Below are 7,461 nucleotides of genomic sequence, written 5' to 3'. Positions count from 1 at the left end.
ATACGTATCTGATACGCTATACGAATTTAATTATACGGATTTCCGGATATCCGATACGAATTTCCGGATATCCGATACAATTCTTTAAAAACCGTATCGGATAAGGATCGGCAAAATACAAAACCGGATATACGGTATCCGATACGGTTTCAAAAAAAATCACTAAACCAGTTAACAAACCCTAGATCTCTCATAACTCATTCCCTCACAACTCAAGTCACAGCCACACTTCCCCCAAAAGCCAAAACCCTAGATCTCACCAATCACCATAACCGATTAGTCGAAGCTCCGACAACACCATCCCTAGATATCACCGGCGACCTCGACGACGTCTAGGTCGTTCTCTTTCGTTCTCATTTCTTCATCTTAATTTCAAGTTTCATTCTCTTTCGTTCTCCTTTTTTATCGTCGATTTGTTGTTGCTTTTCCTGCAATTTGTTGATTTGTTTGTGTTTTTTTTCTTCTTTGCCATTTTATTCCCTTTTAGTGTTTACTCCTAGTTTACTTCATTGTTGTCCACCATTATTGTTGTTTCTGTTTTCTTCATCGTCATTAATTTGTACTAGTAATGATTTTTATGGCCTTAATCTTTCTCATTTAAGTCGTTTTATTCCTTTTTAGTGTTTAGTAATGATTTTTATGGCCTTAATCTTTCTGTTTTCGTTCTCCTAGTTTATTTTTAGTGTTTCTGTAATTTAAGTCATTAATTTGTCCTAGTAATGTCACTCTTGTTGGTTTAGTGTAACGATTTTCTTCACCTTAACGATTTTCTGTTTTCTTATGTTATTAATTGTCAACATGTTCAAGTTGTGGCCTTAATTTTTCTCATTTTATTTCAGGTAGATGGCTTCAAGTTGTGACATGGATGATGATTAAGAGGTTTGTTCCTCTTTCTTACTCCCTGCCCTCACCATTGTGTTGTCTTTAGGTTAGTATTATGTTATGTAGAAATCTGTCTTTACTCTTTTTATTCTTGAAGAACACCCTGCAAAGCACCCAATATAACTACTTGTCGGCTCATTATAATTTCAACCTCTATGTTTTAACTACCTCGTGTGACTTTGATGCAAGATTTAGTTCAAAGTCAAATCCTTCATTAATCTTATCATCATTTGTTGCTTCCCCATTTCTAATTGTTCATTACTAATATTCATTATGTTAATGCTCACATGAAAGTGGGTACAAGATTTGTTTGGAGCTTTAATTTTGTAATACTACGGTTTTGTATGCTTTTGGGTACTCTATCGAGTGGGGCTTACTATGTCGACTAAGTGAGTTTGGATTTCAAAACAGTGTACTCCTGATGGGTACTCGATCGAGTAAGGGTCACTCAATCGAGTAAGTGACTTACTCGATCGAGTAAGTCGGTTTTGCAGGTTATTTCTGCCAGGTTTTGTTAGCAATGCGAGAATGATATATATAAAGTATTCCGTCAGTTTCTTTTTCACTTTTTATCTTTTCTAAAACCTCCCAAAAGAAAAACAAGTTACGTTGCTTTCGTCTTCGCGTTGCTATCAAATCTTAAGGGCTAATGTTGTCGGATCGTCGTGTTCTTTACGCCGTTGAGTTTGTTGTATTGTGGTTAAGATCCTTTTATAGTTTTTATGCCTTTTCGTTGATTTTGTTTAAAGCCCTAATTGGGTATTTTAGGGGATTTTGGGAGTATGATGTGTATTAGATAGTAATTATATGATTGTATGGTTATAGGAGGTGATTTCGTAGAGGAGCAATTTTGAGCAGCTGTTGTGACGGTCTTGGTGATTTTCTTATTCCAGGTAAGGTTTCCCTACTCGGTTATTGATTACATAGTTGGTTGGTGAATTGTTGTTGGTTGTTTACTGTTGTTGATCTTTGTCGTTTTGGTAATTGTTGTTGTATAATGTGGTTGGTTGTGTTTGTCTGTGGTTCGTGAGGCGTGTCCTCGGCTGAGTGGAGTCACTTGCGGGAGTGGCTTCACGCCCTTGATTCACCCTTTATGGAACCCGCCACAAGAGGGGATGTGCACATTAAGGAACATGGGTTTCGCTCGGATTAGATGAGCGGGGATTTGGTGGGTACGGCTGCGGTCCCCCACTGGCGGCGTGGAATATCTGTTGCGATGGGTATTCTTGCAGGACTACACACTTTAGTGTAGAGTCAGGTGTGTGGAGATATAATGGAGCTGGGAGTTGTGTGTGTTGTATCTTGTGTATCTTGTTTATGTAATCAGTAACTGGCCCCGTTTAAATGTTTTGAAAACTGTTGTGATCCATTCGGGGATGGTGAGCAGTTACTGAGCAGGTATAAGATGGATTGCGCGAGGGATAGCTGGGATGGTGTCATCACGTGTCACTAGAGTCTTAGAGGATGGGAGTCGGCCTAGTGGTAAAAAATGAGGTCTTAAAGTTGCTATAAGCGGGAATCATCTACCAAATCATGTGATCCCCAAGAAAGGTGGGGTTACCATGGTTGAGCAAGATGATGGAACCTTTGTGTCTACCCGACCCATCACCGGGTGGCGGATACGCATCAATTACCGCAAATTGAATGCCGCCACCCTCAAAGACCACTTTTTCATCCCCTTGATCGACCAAATGCTAGAAAGGCTTGCGGGGCACGCATACTATTGTTTTCTAGATGGATACTCCGGGTTCTTTCAAATACCAATCTACTCGGAGGACCAAGATAAAACAACTTTTACGTGTCCTATGGGAGTATATGCTTATAGGAGGATGCCGTTTGGGTTGTGCAACGCCCCCGGCACCTTCTAAAGATGTATGATGGGAATTTTTGCCGATTTCTTGGAGAAAAGCTTGGAGGTCTTCATGGATGATTTTAGTAGACTCATTTGACCATGGCCTAGTTAATTTGTCAAATGTTTTGAGAAGGTGTGAGGAGCACAACTTGGTCCGCAATTGGGAGAAGTGCTATTTTATGGTAGAGGAGGGAGTTGTGCTTGGACACAGCATATCCAAGAGGGGGATAGAGGTTGACGGGTCCAAGGGGCGGTTATAGAAACCTTTTCACCCCCTTCAAATGTGAAAGGGGTGTGAAGTTTTCTTGGCCACACCGGCTTTTATAAGCGGTTCATAAAGGATTTTTCAAAGACTGCCAAACTGTTAACCTCACTCCTCCTTAAGGATACCCCATTTGTATTTAATGACGTTTGCCTTGAGTCTTTCAATAGGTTGAAGCTTGCTTTAGTGACGGCTCCTATTATCTGGGCACCGGATTGGAGCCTTCCATTTGAGATCATGTGTGATGCATCCGACTATGCCGTAGAAGCGGTGGTTGGTCAAGTGGTTGACAAGAAACATCATGTCATCTACTATTCAAGCAAGACCTTGGATCAAGCTCAATCCAGCTATTCAACCACCGAGAAAGAGATGATAGCCATGGCTCATGCTATTAAGAAGTTCCGGCAATATCTTGTGGGGTCCAAGGTGGTGGTTTACACCGATCACACCGCCTTGAGACAATTAATGGTGAAGAAAGATGCTAAACCGAGACTCTTGAGGTGGGTCTTATTACTTCAAGAGTTTGACCTTTAAATCCGAGATAAAGCGGGGGCCAAAAATGTTATGGCCGATCATTTGTCAAGGTTAACGGTTGAAGATCATGGCATCAAGGATGAGAGTGGACCAATCAATAAATGGTTAAAGGAAGATAGCTTGATGCAAATAAGTGTAAATGAGCCATGGTTTGCGGACTTGGCAAATTATCTTGTGAGTGGGTTCATTCCGGATGAACTTGATGCAAGCGAAAGGAGAAAGTTAAAACATGATTCAAGAAGGTACTTTTGGAGTGACCCACATTTGTTCCGAAAGTGTAGGGATAGTATGTTTAGAAGGTGTGTGTCGAAGGAAGAAGGACTTGATATTGTTGATAGCCTACTTAACTGGGCCTATGGTGGACACTTGGCTACTTCAAGAACCATTGCCAAAGTCCTACCAGGCGGGTTTTATTGGCTTTCAATGTTTAAGGATATTCATTATGTAGTGAAAGCTTGTGATTCGTGTTAAAGAACGGGGAAAATCGGCAACAGAAATAAGATGCCCTTCACTGACATCTTGGAGATTGAGCATTTTGATTGTTGGGGTATTGATTTCATGGGCCCCTTTCCAAATTCTTATGGAAATGAGTACATTTTGGTAGCGGTGGACTACTTGTCCAAATGGATTGAAGCGGTTGCCTCTCCTACCAATGATAGCAAGGTTGTGATGAAACTTTTCAAGGGTACCATCTTTCGGACCCCGAGAGTTGTGATAAGCGATGGTGGCTCTCATTTTGGTAAAAGTACTTTCAAGGCATTTCTAGACTCACATGGAATGTGGCACAAAACCGCCCTTGCCTACCACCCTCAAACGAGTGGGCAAGTGGAGGTTTCTAACCGCCAAATCAAAGCTATCTTGGAGAAAGTGACTAGCAAGAGTCGAAAGGATTGGTCTCAAAAGCTACTAGATGTATTGTGGGCATTGAGAACGACATTCAAAACACCTCTTGGCACCACACCTTACAAACTTATTTATGGAAAAGCTTGCCACTTGCCAGTGGAGCTAGAACATAAGGCATGGGGGGCCTTGAAGGAAATGAATTTCGACATTTATGCGGCCGGTGAAATGAGGTTTCTCTAAATGAGTGAGCTTGAAGAGCTAAGGTTGGAGGCCTATGAGAGCTCAAAAATTTACAAAGACCAATCGAAGAAGTGGCATTATGCCAAGGTTGTAAAAAAAGATGTGAGTGTAGGAGACTTAGTGCTCCTTTCAATTCAAAGGTTAAAGTATTTTCGGGAAAGCTCCGATCACGGTGGTAGGGACCCTTTAAAGTCCAGGACATCTCGCCTTGTGGTGCATTAGAGCTTTGGAGTGAGGAAGGTGGAACCTTCAAAGTCAATTGCCAAAGGGTGAAGCGGTATTATGAAGGAGATGAGAAGGGTAACATTGAAGTGCTCTACCTCGGGGACCCGCTCTCCGAGGAGGAATATGTTTAAATCTCAAGCAACAAAGCAGTTTGGTGGAGTTCCACAAGAACCACAATTTGTATATAGCATGCATGTAGGTAAAAAATGAGAGAACATGGGTCATATCATACTTTGTGCAATTTTAAAGTTGATAACGATTGTCTCAACATGGTCGTGGGAGCATTTTAGGAACACACGAAGATTTCCCTTACTTCGCTCGGATCCTGACAAGACGTGTCGGTATAAAAGTGAAAAACACGCAAACAGAGGCAAGGTAAGGAGTTGGGTTTCGTATTGAAAGATGAATAATGATTACACGAGGAATAGAACTCCCAGCTGGGGCACAGGCAGCCGGTCCACCTACCGGCTGGGAAGCTCCTGATTATAACTTGAAAGTTTTTGAAGAAATTGAAGTATTGGAACTCCCAACAGGGGCACTGGCAGCCGGTCCCCCTGCCGACTGGAAAGTTCTTGTAAGTTTTGTGAAAATAGTTGGTGGAAATGTGATTTTGAGTTCCCAGCCGGTAGGCCGGCAGCCCGCTCACCAGCTGGGACCCCCCCTTTAAGGAAAATTTGAAGATTTGAAATGAAGAAGGTCTCCCTGCCAGCAGGCCGGCAACCGGCTGGGAAACCTAAAGAGAGAAATTTGGTGAAAGTTTCAAAGGGCAAGAACTCCCAGCCGGTTGACCGGCTGTCGGTCTACCCACCGGCTGGGAAGTTTCTGATGTGTTTAAAGCAAAATCGAAAAAATCAAAAAATGCCTTGGATTCCCAGCCGGTGGACCGGCGGTGTAACACTCCCATTTATTCAAGAGCCTTAACAAGGCATTACCAAATAACTAGGGTTGTTACCATCTCAGTTTCCTAAGGTAAATGATATAAAACAGAGGTCCAAAGTACTTTAAATAAATATTAACGATTGTGAATGGTTTTATTACATCAATCCAAACTGAAATCCAACTTTATTAAATAACAAGTATACGCAGCGGAAAAATAAATAAATAAGTTTGTTATACTCGACTGGCAACTAAGTGAGATAGACTCTAAGACGGTCCATCCAACTGTATGCCTCATGCCCCAATGCTCCCATAACTGTCAGTCTTAAATACGTGAAATAAATTACTCTGCTCCCCAAATTAACCGGAAATATTAATTGGATCAGCACAGGACGCCATCAATTAAAGCAAGCATCAAGTGTTTTTGACATGCACAAACACCCGGTCAGTTCATGGCCAAAAAATAAAAACGTGACATCTGTCACACCACAATAATATATATATATAACCTGAGTTCAAACCCGAAACATCCACCCTGCCATTCCCTAGGCCAGATTTATAATAACAATGAACATATGCTCAACCTGAATCACCCACTCCGCCATTCCCTAGGCCGAAGTAACACCACTCCAGTGCCGAAGCCTGAAGTACACCCACCACCAGCAACAGTCCATAGAGCCAGTCGACAAGGCCTATAGCACCGCCTGGGGCGTAAACATCCTATATAACATATCCAATCCAGGTTACCTTAAATGTCAATCAATATTCCATAATAAGCAGTAAGAATGTATCCAATCCAGGATACTTCTATAACAAATATTAATACAAGCAGCCAATACAAGTAATACACTTCAATTATAGCAACCAAACAACAGGTAAAATGCACATGAACTGAGTAGGAAATCCTACCTTGAGAGCCATAACTTCCAATAAAGCATCTTAAGCACGACTCAGGAGTACTCCACTTCAAAATCATCACCTAATAATAAAATTTGAATCAATCTTTCAATTTTATTATCCTTATTTAAATTCACAATTCATTATTTGTAAATATAATTATTACGATATTTAAAAACCCGTCTTAAAGGAATAAACAACACCAAACAACCCACGAGAAACCCCATCAACCCGTGCCCCAAAACCACCGATAAAACAGCCCTCGGCAAGGCCAACACGCTGCTGCCTCACCGTGGTCAGCCACCGACCACCATGGTGAGCCCCTCCAGCTTACCCGGTCCAGGTCGAGTCCAACCACCAGTGTCACACCCACGCCCTAGCCCCTGCATACACACGGCTTAAGACAACCCAAACAATGACACCATGTTTACATCACGCTGCCACCTCTACCATAACCATCCACACCACCTCTGACCACTACCATCGTTACCACTGACTCATGGTGGTACCAGAGGTAGCATCCTTGTCCCATCGTTGCAACTACACCGGTCATGGTGGTCATCTTAAGACGACCTCAATCAAGCACCACAGATCCCCTATTTTCGCGTTTCCGGCCACCACCACTGCCAAGGTCCCACCTTTAGGTCAAACACCACCACGGATCCCCTATTTTCGCGTTTTTAGTGTTAAATTGTGTTCCCAATTCAGCGGCTATAACATCACCCACCCGCATAAACCACCCCCAAACACAACCCTAGGTCGGTCGTCAGAGGTCACGTCGGAGTCAGGCCAAGTCTAGATGGTCCAATCCTGCTATAGTCAAAGGCAGTGCGCCGGAGGCTGAGTACAA

The 7,461-nt window shown here is 42.4% G+C and overlaps 1 long non-coding RNA gene across 1 annotated transcript; it reads left to right on the top strand.

Annotated features, from left to right (window-relative positions):
* The first annotated feature begins 210 nt into the window (after positions 1 to 210).
* LOC141609218 (uncharacterized) lies at positions 211 to 5,048 on the top strand. Its single transcript, XR_012527294.1, has 3 exons — positions 211 to 336; positions 840 to 879; positions 1,708 to 5,048. It is a non-coding gene; the product is annotated as an uncharacterized LOC141609218 (long non-coding RNA).
* The last annotated feature ends 2,413 nt before the right edge of the window (positions 5,049 to 7,461 follow it).

The sequence above is a fragment of the Silene latifolia genome, chromosome 10 (assembly GCF_048544455.1).
Source record: "Silene latifolia isolate original U9 population chromosome 10, ASM4854445v1, whole genome shotgun sequence".
Classification (NCBI taxonomy): domain Eukaryota; kingdom Viridiplantae; phylum Streptophyta; class Magnoliopsida; order Caryophyllales; family Caryophyllaceae; genus Silene; species Silene latifolia.
Note: the sequence above shows the minus strand (reverse complement) of the source record. Positions and strands in the feature narration are given on the sequence as shown.